Source organism: Phoxinus phoxinus (assembly GCF_949152265.1).
Source record: "Phoxinus phoxinus genome assembly, chromosome: 18".
NCBI lineage: Eukaryota > Metazoa > Chordata > Actinopteri > Cypriniformes > Leuciscidae > Phoxinus > Phoxinus phoxinus.
In genome coordinates this window covers 20,396,972-20,411,209 of record NC_136893.1, presented here as the reverse complement: position 1 = coordinate 20,411,209, position 14,238 = coordinate 20,396,972, and the positions used below count along the sequence as shown (strand labels likewise).

Below are 14,238 nucleotides of genomic sequence, written 5' to 3'. Positions count from 1 at the left end.
TAAGTTTATCCTTTTGTATAATAAAATTGAAAGACTGTGTAGGCACTGTGTTTATTAAATATTTTGAATATATTTCAATATGTTATTACTCGTATCAATATGGTATTACTAAATGTAGCAAATTCTGTCTTATTCAGTTTTGTATTATGTTAGGTTTTTAACTTTTTTTTGTAGGTTTACTAGTTTTGAAAAGATCATATAAAGATCAATGTGAACATAAGCCTGTAGAGTTTTGGTTGAGGTTGCAAAAGATATAGTTATTGAATGATAAATGAAAAGAGTTTTAAAAGGTGACCCAAATATTGAAAATTGGTCCTTGCAATTGAAAAAAAAAAAAAAAAAATTATGAATGAAGCTTGAACATTTGCTCACCACTACACCTGGAATCTTCCTTTCATTTTATCACAGAAGCTTGCTTTTGAATAATAGCTCAGTGATAATTCTGCTCAGACAATGGAAGAATGTGTGTTACACACTGTAACTCAAAAAGTATTTTATACCTTTGTCTCAAAATATACTCTGAACGCACGAGTGAGTCGGCGTGTATCTGCACGCATTGTATATGCAAAGGGTGTGTGTCTGCGTGCGTGCATCAGGCTCTGTGGGAGAGAATGAGAGTGGTGAGTAATCAGAAATCCCTAAGGCTTTACAGCAGTGTTATCATTTTTGCCACATGTAACAGCTTGTTGAGGAAAACACCCAGCCCAGCAACCAAATTCCCAAACAACATCCACACTTCACCTAAAGAGGACACTTAATCTTCAGAGAGGCAAGGACTGTGCAGGAATTAATCCACACTTATTGTGTAATGTAGTTCCCACAAATATACAGTTTATTATTATAATTTTAAATACAATAAATATATTCTACAATAAATTCCACATTACAAAATTAAATCAAGAGATTTTAAGTTATATTAAGTTTTTATTTATGAAAGTGATAAAAAATGTGTGTAGTTAAGATGCGTAATCTTTTAATGAGTAGCGGAACTATGAAAAGGCCCGATGTTTTGATAAGTCCGGTCTTTGTCTGCCTTAAGGATATATTTATTTCAATGACTGAAAAGAGCTTTAGACAGGAAGTTGTTTTTAACATTTTGTGGTACATGAATGGGAAACGATTTACTGATCATTTGAAGTCGAATGAGTTTAACTTCTGTTCTGAGTACAGCATTGAGCATGTGATATTCGTGAATGTCATGCATATTGAAATGTATAAGGTTTAATAAAAAAGGGGGAAAACTATTTAGACTAAAATCTGACTAGATGAGCCATGTTCGAAGTCCATTCAGACGAGAAAGATTTAGCTTTAGTCCAGTCTTCAGTGTCACATGATCCCTCAGAAATCATTCTAATGTTGATTTGCTTTTTGCTTTTACTTTTTTTTTATTGAAATCTTTCGCAACATTATAAATGTTTCACTGTTACTTTTGATCAATTGAATGTATATGGTCTTTGCTGAATAAAAGTATACATTTTTATCTTTAAAAAAAATCTTACCATATCTATGTTTGAACATCAGCTGAACTATATTTTAATGTGGCTGAAAAAAAATTATTTATTTGACTTTGCATTGTGCAAAAGAATAACACTTAATCGTGATAAAAGCACTGTAAGCAATTCTTCTCCTGCTTTATTTTAGATATGCCTATTTTTGCTTGGAATTTTAAGCAATATAACATGTAAATACGTTTAATAACTGCTTCTGCTTGTCCCAGAACGTGTTCTGTTATCCAACAGGAAAGTGAATGCAGGTGTTGAGGGGCTGTGAGCGACACACACTTCAGGAGGTGCTGGTGAGATTAGATTGAGAAAAAGCCTAGGGACCCCAGAGAGGAGCCTCATTAGCATATGAATCTTATTCAGCTCGATAGAAAAGAAACAGATCTGGGGAACAGACCCAAAATGATAAAAAAAGAATCATGAAAGGAAAAAAGAAAATCTAAGCAACGTTTGGCTCCTTTCACACACTTTAACATCAATGCGGTCTGAAGCTTTCTTGATCTAATATAAACCATGTCACACCTCAAATAACCTGCACTAACCTGTAAAAACATCTCACAGTGGCAGTCATGTTCCTCAAACTTTCCTGTTCTGTGATAACTGACATTTTTGATGCTCCCATTGGGCAATAAGTGAGATAAATAGCATCTGAATCCACAGTCTTTCATTTGAACCAGAGTGTGACTGTCAAATTATTGTTTCTGTACCCTCAATGGATTCGACGGTTATATGAATCACGCCAAAGATGAGAGGAGGAGGAGGAGGATGTCTGTGGGACAAATGGAAAACATATTTACTTCATGTTCCAGTGTAAGAGGAACATTGTCAATATGGGTAGGTGGGTGGCTGGGGAAAGGGGATTATTCTGAGACTGTCATGAGTGGCCTCAGAGGGAAGTGTGAGCGAGAAAGGTTATTCTATATCGGGACACACAGTGAGAGCTCTGTTGAGCCGTGTGAGATGGGCTGAATTGGACTGAAGTACACTACAAGTGCCAGCAAACCATTTCTACCATATGTGCACTTTGGAGGAATGTGGTCCATTGTGCCTGTCAATGGGGAGGACGTTTTTCAAGTGGGTTGCAAAGAGTGTAGGCCTACAGGACGTAGGGAGTGGGTGTCTTTTGTATGCGTGTGTATTTGTATATTGCGTGCATGTTTCGAGCCCAGATCCTTCTTGTCCTCTCGCTCAATGGGTGGCATCGTTATAGAATATTGTTTCCTCGCCTCAGAAGTGCCATGGAAAGCCGCGGAAACCACGCGAGATGGTAATTACATTAGCTGCGGTCAGCGGGAGAAGTCACGACCCCGTTTCCATCAACTCACTTTGATGACAGAACATCAATGTAACACTTGCTCCAAGGAGTTTGATAGTAAAAATGACTGTTGGTACACTGAAAGTGAAATGTACGATAAATCCAGGGTGATGTTATTAGTATTCATAGGAGTTTGTATGTAACGTTTACATAGACATTGAAAACTATGATTAGGTCATGATGATCGACTAGTCATTGATTAGTATTAATTTTTTCTTACAGTGTTTTTTGAGCATCCTGTTAAATTAAAAAGTTCAAACTAGTCTTGAGACTGTAATGCTAGACCCATATTCATCAGCCCCAGTGATGGGCCAATATTTGGCCATTTTGCAATTACTGACATTGGTCGATTACCAATTAACAGAAGAGTGTATCTCCCAACTCCATGCCAAGTTCTACTGACAATGGATAATAAACAAATGTGTAACTTTTTGTAAGTGCAATGTCAGTTTTCATTTAATTTCATCAGGTAATTTTTTAATTGTAATTACATATTAATTATATAAATCAGCATTATATCAGCTGTCAGCCACCCTGCTATCTAGGTATCACAACCCACGCAGAAATTTGTGCAAAATTATATTATGATGCTTCTTATATGTTTCGTAACACTTTCAAAGTGAAATGTACAATGAGTGACACTAAAAGCACGTCCAGTTTTATCTGAAACAGATAAATGTGAATCTGGCCACATTTTATTATGTTGGTTGTTGTGCAAACGCATCACAGAAGTTTAAACGAAATGCCCAGTGATTGGCGCTAAAATGATAATACTGTACATACCCCAAGGGTCCGTATTGGGCCCCATGCTGTTTTCTCTATACATGTTGCCCTAGGGGTACATTTTCAAAAAACACAATATTTCCTTCCATTGTTAGGCGGACAATGTACAAATCTATTTGCCTGTCAAAATAAATGACAGTCTCAATTCAGCCACTGCTTAACTGTCTGACAGATTTAAAAATATGGCTGTATCAGAACTTTTGCACTTTAAGCACTTTGGTCAACTATGGTTGTTTTTAAATGTGCAATATAAATAAACTTGAAAATAACGCACCACCTACACTAAACCCAACCCTAAATCTAACCAACGGTATTAACAAAAGCAAATTTGGGATAAAAAAAATCACATTTACTGTATGCAATCATGTTATTTTAGCATGCTTCTATACGTCTTTGATCTTTATAGTGACTCAAGTATCTCAGGACTCCAAATTACAAACGTAATGTTGTACAAAGTGAACTACCGAGCAAGTTTACTACGTCAGAAAAGTACAACTCTTTACACGCAAATACTTCTTGTGGATCAAGCTGCACAAGGAGGTTAGAGACCTCAGATGTGAAGGAAGAATGCTGCAAAACCAGCCTTCAGAACGCCCAACAGTAGCTAAAAATGTTATTGAAATCCAAAGCATTCAAAACCTACAGAACTACAGAGATCTACAGAACATGCAGACCATACTAAGGAACTAAATACAACAGATCTCAAAATAATAATAACCACTTTTCACAAACGGTCTGGAAAGAGAGGCTCAATGATGATTCATATTCATCTGAAGAATGAAACATGGAGAACCTCTTTATTGTTAGCGCTCACTGTCCTGGAGGGAAGAGTTCCCTAACAGGCCCCAGCGGACACAGAGCTCTGACTGTGAAGCCCACAGCAGGACACTGTCAGCACTATACACCAGGCCTGTCTGAGAGAAAGCCGTATGTAAAAGCAAGATTGTGCTTGAAAATCATAAAAAGACTCCATCCTTTGACAAACTTTGGAATACTAACAAGATGGAATACTTACATTGTCTGAATATCCAATACAAGCTAGGATTCTCATTTGTTAATGCGTGTCACCTCACTAGAGGTCGACCGATAGTGGATTTGATTGACAACGGTAACTAGGTTGGACCACGCTGGCCGATAACCGATTAATCAACCAATAGAATGAAAACAAATATAGCACAAAAAATAATGCTGAACTTTAATACAAAAAAAATGTAGCTGGATAACAACTGCATAAAAGCAACCAGTTGGATATAAACCAATGCAAATAGATGGTAACAATTGTGTCATTAAATATTTGGGTTAGTGTTTTTGTCACACTGTTTTGACTGTTCCTCTCAGCCTCGACGGTAAGCATACTGCTGTTATTTCTCTACAAATGCTGCATCTAGTCAAAAAATTAATTACTTTATAATGATATAAAAGCATGTACGGTAGTGTAGATCTACCGTTTATTGTCTGTTTTAAATCCGCATCTGAAGTGTCATGCTCTCTGCGGCACGCAAAAAAAACAAAACGTGTCAAAACAAACACCACGAGGCGTCAGTGATAGTTTTTATTTCGCCTCTAGAGGCCGCTCTCTTCTCCCTTCTCAGCGCTATCGTACTGTGTAATGACAGCGCACCAGCGGACCATTCTCAGTCGCTCCAGCAACGGAAACAACCCAGAAAAACTATCGGTATGGATTTTTGCCGATAACCAATTGGTTCCAGAGATTGGTTAGGTGCCGATTAATCGGCAAAACCAAATAATCGGCCGACCTAAAGTCATCACAATACATATACTGTAGCCTAGACAGAGGAAACTTTTGGTTTTATAAACAAAGCAATTTACACTTAACCTAACAAACTAAAAAAAAAAATCCTGGCTCGCTTGGTATCTTAGTATCACAATACATTGTATAAGTTAAGGTGAGCAGATTTCTTAATCTACCAGGGACATTCCCTATTCAGTGGTCAAAATATAACTGACATTTAATCTATGAATTAAAAAATATAAACTTTTTTTTTTTTACCTTTATCAAATGTTATTTTATGTGTGCTTTTGCACAATGGATCTTTACTATCCCCAACTGGGCTTATTGTTTTGAGCACAACAGGTATGTGCTTTCTTCAAATGAAATCTGTTACAAGTATGAGTGGTATAGCTAAGATGTGTGAGGGGGAATTACTGCTTTGTGATGGTGTAACTTCATGAACATTTAAAATTGTGTTCAAAACTATCTCACACCGAGCCAGGAAGCCTGTTCAGGCCCTGCTATATAGTACACAAAGTATTACCTTCAATTACAATTGATGTGGGTCATCAAGCAACCACCTAACAACCACCAACACCCTTGAAACCACCCTGAACTCCCCATTTCAAAATAACGTGCTAAAGACACGCACAACATCTTAGCAACTGCATAGCAAAACCCTATAGGCTATAAACTTACACCACACTAGGACAATGGACAATGAGTTTTCATTTTTCGGTTTTCTTTTCCAGTTTTCTTTATATAAAAAGGTTGGACATGCGTAAGACCCAAAAAAACTGAAACTAAAGAAAGAGAGAAAAATATATATTTATCAACATCCAGTCCATAAAGGTCTAATGAACAGCCTGCACTTGGAGACTGGCTAAATGTTAAATAGACATTAAGTGGGCACTCAGCCCTGGTGCCTCATGGGATTAACTCTGTGTTTACTGAGAAACAGCACAGTCTCCACTGCCCACTGACTTTTACAAAATCACCCCAAATCCATTCTCACCACAGCAGGAATCACACAAAGGAGTTTATCCCTAAGACGGTGCAAGAATCCAAACACAGACATTACCTTGGAGAAAATCTGCCGGTGGCGGCAGACGAACAGAGAAATGTGGAGTTTAGATAGATGTTGATAAATTGGATTACAGGTTTATATGGTTTTTATGTGCATCGAGGCAGTTGAATGGCTTCAGGACATAATGATAGAGATTAATGATGACTGAACCCAACAAACCTTGTAGTTTCTTCAAATTTTCGATGGATAAAGCACATTTTCTTTGAGAATTCAAGTGGGTTTGTTGCTCTCTCGTCTTGAGGGATTTGTTCACCCAAAAATGAAAATTCAGTCAATATTTACTCGCCCTCATGTTGTTTCAAACCAGTTTATTTGTTCTGTTGAACACAAAATAAGATATTTGAAAGAATGATGGTAACCAGACAATTGACAGATGGCCATTGATTTCCATAGTATTTTTTTCCCTACTATGGTAGTCAATGGCTACCGGCAACTGTCTGGTTACCAACATTCTTCAAAATATTCAACACAAGAAAGAAACTAATACAGATTTGGAAGATAAGAGTGAGTAAATGATGACAACATTTTCATTTTGGGGTAAACTCTCCATTTTAATGTTTAAGTAAACTGACTCTGCATTTTATATATATATATATATTGTCTAGTTGCTAGCACAAACAATACCAGACCACAACTAAATGACAAGGAGGAAGTTAAATACTGTACATGGTGATGATGAGACAAAATAAAGAACAGCTGTAATGATTAGTGTTGATGTCCATGGTAACTGATGAGTAGCGGGAAACTAGATCAAAGGAACATATGTGACTAACGAAAACAAACAGAACATAATGGTGACAGTGGAACACAAAAGGAAATTTGTTTTAAAAATGCCTCAGCTTTTTTTTTTTTTTGGCCCACTGATCTATGACTAGATTGCTCATGACATCATAAAAAGTAACGCCACTGCGCCACCATATTGGTATTCCCTAGTATTCCCTGACATTCTATTGACTTAATAGGAAATCATCAGATTTTTATGAGAAAACATTACTCAACGAGCATTTTTATATCTGTCTCCCTTTACATTTTCACAATGTAAACATCCTACACATTTAAATGGTTATTGGGTTAAAGTCAGGAATTTTCCCTGCTTATTAAAAGTTACGTTCATCTTCATTACAGTAGTACTATCAGAACAGCTGACGGACGAGACAGCTAAGCATTTTTATGATACGATGATTTATGAATACAGATTCAGGCTTTGTAAGACATTTGAGCTGACCTGTGTTTTTTTAATGGTTTCCAAGATTTCAAAGAGTCTGAAGTGGATGTTAGTCTACAAAAAGGCATCAGGAAATAATATTCACACTTCACAACTTATTCAGAGAAATTACGCTGACTGCATATGGATTTAAAGACATGAAGCTTAATTTCCAAGCATTTATACTGTCGCTCCAAGCAATATGATGCATGGTAAAACGTTTTAATATAGTAGTGCAATTTAGTAATAGAGGTAATGCATTGACGTCACTTTCCTGCAGGAACACACCCCTCAGCTGGACTGAGTGGCAAAAGAGCTGCTGCATGACTGGATTTAATAGGGGAAAACGTGAAAATGCCAGTAAAACGAACGGTTATCAGCTTAAACTAAAGTTTGGACTCGATATAGAGTTCCTTACAACTTACCGTATTTTCCGGACTATACGTCGCACTTTTTTTTTTCATAGTTTGGCTGGTCCTGCGACTTATAGTCAAGTGCGACTTGTATATCAAAATTAATTCATACCGACTGAGATGAACCAAGAGAAAACATTACCGTCTACAGCCGCGAGAGGGCGCTCTAGTTAGCGGAGTTGTTCAGAAGCGACAAAGAGGAAGAATTCAATGGATTCAGTGTTGTGTGAACTTGCTTACCGGTAACTTGTTGGACTCGCTGGCTTGTTATGTTGTTTAGCCTATTCAGCCTCCCAGGTATGTTCTTTATGCTATTGTGTAGCTGAATAACTGTTAATGTGTTACGTTAACATCCCGGACACCTATTCAGCCGGTTGTTCTGCGTGCTATTGTGTAGCTGAATAACTTGCCTTTCCTGATTAAATGTCTGTTCTTGGTCTTGGATTTTGTGAAATAAATTTCTAAATACTTAGACTTATAGTCCAGTGCGACTTATATATGTGTTTTTCCTCTTCATGATGCATTTTTTGACTGATGCGACTTACACTCCGGAGCGACTTACAGTCCGGAAAATACGGTACCAAAGATCCAGTGATCCATATTTTGACATGCAGGCAGGAATCCTGTTTCCTGACATTTATGTTCCTGATTTTAACGCCTGATATACATAGAGCAAATTTGCCTTTGAATGCTTTATATAAATGCAATATAGGTAGGTCTAAATCCATGTAATCATCCATATCGATGTTATATATCATATCGTTCAGCCCTAAAACTTGCATAGTTGTTTTTGCCAGTATTTAAAAATTATGGCAATTATGCAGAATATATGAGTTGTCAATACAATATACAACAATACAATATTTAGGGTATAATTTGACCCCGAAATTCAACATATTGACACAAAATGATAACTGAAAATCCACTGCAGCGATTGCATTTGCTTCTCTGTTCTGTAGCTTTCGGCAGTCTGTAAAAATATACCTCAGATTTCTTGTCAAATCTATTTATATAGTCGATCTCAAAGCTCTTTCCCGTTTTAGATGTGTTTTGTGTGTTTTTTTTTGCGGCATTCACAGTGAAAACCAATGCTGCCACTCAGTCTTTTTGCCACTCAGTGTGTGTAACCGCAGTCACTCCTGCTGACGGTGACGTCACGCACATACCCTCTATGAGGTATTAAATGTATTGTAGGCTAATAGTTAATGCATATTCAAATAAATTTCTGATAAAAATCCCATATATGTTCATACTTAATATTTACTGCATAATTACGTACATAAATAAATCTATTTCCCGTTAGTTCAGTTACCTGTGTGTCGGTACGGTATAGTGCCGTAGACACACCCATCTTAACAATTTCTATATATCGATTATTCTGCTCAAAAAGAACAAAAAACATTACAGAAAATGTTAAATTAATGTACATACATATATCTAAAAAACGATTCATGTGCGACTGATCGGGTGATTTTAGGGCAATGTTTGGCTGTAAGTCAATGATGCCCTCTGTCGGTAGAGAATCGTAAGATGGCCCTTGGAACACTTCCAGTGGCTTCAATGAGCCAATGAGAAATCCAGTCATTTATATAGATCAGTTTTTTGGCCCAGAAATAAAGATGGGATTTCATTTTTCTCATCTCAAATCTCGTTTCATTCTCAAATGTTATTTAGGGGTGCTGCATGCGTAAAAAGAAGAACTGTTATATTTGTACTTCAGCATGTTTGTGGTGTTCATGTAAAGCTTGTGTCTGATATTAGGGTCTCAGCAGGGTGTTTGAGTGTCTCTGGATTTGCCAATTACCCGCTCCCAGTCAAGTTGGGTCACAATGAAAGAGGTTCGACCTATTTCTCTGTGAAAAGCTGCAGCAGCCTGAATAGACAGACTTCAGAGAACAAACTATAGCCCCTGCCCTGAGCGACCTCTTCTTTCTCGTGTGCCTGAGAAGAGCCCAAACGTGCACAATACACATGCTTTGCTCCGTCATCCAGCCTGGTTAACACACTAAATAAAGTTAAATTAAATTATTACACTATTTTACTGAATTATTGCAGAGAAGTAAAAGGCCAAAACATCACACCATTGGTAACTTGTAAATCATTTGTCTTTGTGTTTTTTTTTATAGAATTTAATTATATTTAAATATTGCAGTATTATTTCAATAATATTATTCCAAATGTAACATTCTGCTATTTCTTTTTTTTTTTATGTAAGTGAAAATGTTCAGTTGTTACCTTAAGGAGCTATTTCTGCCTTATCTAGCCTAACATGTACAGAAATAAAGAAAAGACTGAGGTGTTTTGCAATTACTTCAAATAACTTTGTGCACTGGCATGATTATTTTTGTAAAAGTAATTAATTAAGATTAACAAATGTGGTTTCTAGAGATATGAGTTAACATGCCATTAGTAAACTCATGCCCATGTGTGATGGATGAGAGACTCTCTAGACTAGAGAGTCGTCTAACTCTCTCTAGAGCAGGGGTCGGCAAGTAACTTTGGCCGCGGGCCAATATTTTTTTTATCCAGTAGATGGCGGGCCAGCTACATGGAATAGGCCTATTCGTTACGGTGAAATCACAAAATATAATGCACACAAACGTGTCCCTACTACTTACATACAACCACTGATGAGCATAATCGGTTTTGATGAAGAAGAAAAAACGGAAAAAAATAAATAAAACTATACAAATGCAGAGAACCCAGAACCTTTTACACATTTGACGAATGTTCTACCACTGGACCATTTAAGCACACGAGAAAATGCCGCGGATACATCTTATTAACGATCAATTAAACCCCATGTACTATTTAAATCGATTGTTGGACATGTTATTGTACATATATCTGATTTAGCATTGTATTACCAATAGACTGTACAACTTTTGAACTTTATTCCTTTTTTTAAATTATTATTTATTCGGGACACAAGAGGTCTGCGCGGGACTGTTTTTTTCCGTCCCGCTCCCACAAGGTTCAATTCAGCAACCGCTTAAAATACTTAAAAGTAAAAGCTTAAAAGTGTTCACCTGCTTTAAAAATTTAGATCTCGTTTTCAGAATCTCAAATCTCAAAAACAAGTCGTTTTTCATTTTTTTATTTTTGGTTTTAATTTGGGGGGGAAAAAACGATTGAACGAATGATACACGGCAGTGATGCGCGGGTCAATGTATAAACAACCCGCACCCGACCGACGTTTTCAACCCGCCCGCAACTCGGACCGCAAACAAAAGAAAGAAAATATTGTACCCGACCCGCTTCCTGGCCCGCATATTGGGCCATAGACTTAGGAACTAGGGGTGCGCATTTTTCTGAATGCTGTGTTTTGTAATAAAGGCTTGATTTATTCATTTATTTCGTTTCATTTTCTTAACAATTAAGATGCTGCATGTGTTTATCCAGTCTAATCGAAGTGTGCGTCTCTCCTCCGAATTTCCCAACAAAAATCCCCCCCGCCCCCTCTCAGAAAATACATAAAACTCGCATTACTGAGCTATATGCGTTTAAAAGTAGCCTATTAAAATGGCACAATGGCATTGCTCAGTTCAACGTTTTGGGAAATCGGGCATTTTGTCCCGCTTCAGCTCTTATTCAAAAGTTAATAACGCGCTCAACATTCAGGTAAACAAGGATTTCCCACTGTCATCTCTGCAGACTGAGCTTGTGCGTCATCCTCGCGCATTCAGCCAATAAAGTGTAGACCTATGTATTTCATAGAACATTATGTCTAGTACTATATAAATTACAATGGTTTAATTGGCATCTTTATTTCAAACGACCCGACCGACCGCGACCCGAATATCATTCGGATCATTTTGGATCATCCCGCGCATCACTGATTCACGGGGCCTATTTGTAAACCGTTATAGTAAAAAAAAAAAAAAAAAAATGAAAAAAAAAAAAAAAAAAAAAATGAAAAAAAAAAAAAAAACGGACTTCCAAAATAATCCGGCGGGCCAGAAAATATTGCTGGCGGGCCAGTTTTGGCCCGCGGGCCGCCAGTTGCCGACCCCTGCTCTAGAGTTAGATGAGAGCTCTTGACACGCTTTTAAATCAAGAATTGTGCAACGAATGATCATACCTTTGCATTATTCGTTCTCGCACCTGTTAAATAAACGTGCCTTACCTGATTTCAGTCGATGTTAAGCTCCGGCGGGCTCCTGTCACAAGGCTAAGAGGTGAACAGGGTGACACCAACACACAAACTTTTCCACGCACTCCGTGAATGAGCGCGTCACCCTCCTCCCTAATCAAGTGTTGAGCGCGCGCCACATCTACGTGCACTGACAGGAACGCGAAATCACAAACGACCACTATAACACGAGAATGAGGATTTTAGTTCTATTTTAAAAAGGGAACCCTTAAAAATTTTATTAGTGTCCATATACAAATGCAATCACACAAGAGTTTAGGTAATATAGGCTACTGTAATTCCAGGCATTACGGGAGACATTTTCGCACAGGTGAATTTCACAGCTCATAACTGTGTTTCGTTAACTTATATTGTTAATATTTAGATTTGTGATTTTTTTATAGCCTATTAAAAATATAAGACTGATGACAAAAATAAGAATAAACATTTCGACTCGGGACGTTTTTGCCAGGAAAATCAAACGGATGTGACGTTTACGTGCTTCCGAGAGCCACATGGTTCAGGATAATGCCGAAAGAGCCATTCTGTAATGTCTGTCTCATGCAAAGAAAAGGGATTAATTCAAACTATAGTCTCACACAGCCAGATCTATTATCTCGAATATGGCCTACTTTGCTGTGCAATTTTAATTAGCCTACCTCACCTATCATCGTGATGCGGGTAAATTGTATAACTTGTTTAAACATATCCACATCACTATGATCAGACGCTTTCTTAAATGCTGTTTTCTCACTGCTGTCATTTTTGTTGTGTGTTTATTTTGTTATTGAGAGGAAAGCGAGCAGTAGCTACTTACATTCATCGTAGGCTATCGCTCTCAGCAGACGGCGCCGGGATGCTTCTTAACAGTTTCGCTGCAAAGGTATTTCCAACTTATTTTACTTCTAAGCAAAAAACGAGAGAGAGAGAAAACTTTGTTGTGACTTGTGAGTACATGGCGCATTGAATCACGTCCAGTCTTTTGTAGTGTGTGTGTGTGTGTGTACTTGTGATTTGCACGAGTGTGAACGAGCAAGTTCATGACTGCAGTTCACTCAATGACAGCTAGTGTAATAACAAGGGTTTCTAAATTCTACATAGAGCAACTAAACAATACAAAAATGTTTACAGTGAAGTGTGTGGCAGACTGCAGTACATTATTTATTTTTTTGTTTGTTATTTTTGTCTTTTAATTTCCTTACATTCTATATTATTTCCTATTTTACAGTACTTTGGGTCAACTTTTGGTATTTTAAATGTGCTTTATAAATAAACTTGGCTTGGTTTGACACGATATCCTCCAACACTTGCAATCTAAGCAGTGGATACCACTCCAACACTTAAACTGGGGTGCTCTCAGTTAGTTCCACTCATTTCCACAGCTTTTCAAACTCATTATTACTGTAGCTGCAGCCATGTCAGGTCCCTCTGAGTGCTCACTTAAAGCCATTTAAACCAAGTCTATTTAAACTGCAGGGTCCGCGGGACACCAACGAGTGCACGGCTGCAAAGTGCTTATCCTTCTGACTCAGAATGCAGAGGCCTTAATATGTTTGTACACCTATGTTAGGGATTTTCTGCTCGCTTTTGCAGGCAGGGGTTGGAGGTGCTGTTCACCGTTCACCAGATGTGTAATTTACTTTGCTTACCCAAGCTGAACATAAACTAGCAGAGGTCAACACTAAGAGGGTTTCCGAGTAGGCCCTATTTCTTAGTATTATCTACCCCGAATTACCTTTAAAAGTGAATATAAATGACCTTAGAGTGTCAGGAATCACTAATCAGAGTTAAAATGAACTCTACTATACTTAACATGCTGTAATTGCTTTTTAATCTTGGTTCATGAGGGCAGTTAATGTCCAGCCATGCACGTAATTGGTCCTTCTGCTTTCTCTTAGTTATTACATGCAATTGCTGGACAGCTCTGTTTGAATCCTATTACAAAAAATGTTGTCATGATTCATAATGTGCAATTACAATACTGCGTGATACAATACTTCAGTATAACCCTAAATTCATTCATGCAAAGTGTTTCCTCATATTTGGTAAGTATTGATTGAAAGCTGAAAG

The 14,238-nt window shown here is 37.5% G+C and overlaps 2 protein-coding genes across 3 annotated transcripts in view; one reads left to right on the top strand and one right to left on the bottom strand.

Annotated features, from left to right (window-relative positions):
- chl1a (cell adhesion molecule L1-like a) overlaps positions 1–12,321 on the bottom strand; it is a 71,049-nt gene extending 58,728 nt beyond the window's left edge. For both annotated transcript variants that reach the window (XM_079588776.1, XM_079588778.1), the window contains exon 1: positions 12,163–12,321. The gene's annotated coding sequence lies outside the window, so the exon portion shown is untranslated. The remainder of the gene's footprint in view (positions 1–12,162) is intronic.
- Positions 12,322–12,942: 621 nt separating this feature from the next.
- The window catches only part of cntn3a.2 (contactin 3a, tandem duplicate 2), a 98,719-nt gene continuing 97,423 nt past the window's right edge, over positions 12,943–14,238 (top strand). Inside the window, exon 1 of the mRNA XM_079588772.1 lies at positions 12,943–13,051. The gene's annotated coding sequence lies outside the window, so the exon portion shown is untranslated. The remainder of the gene's footprint in view (positions 13,052–14,238) is intronic.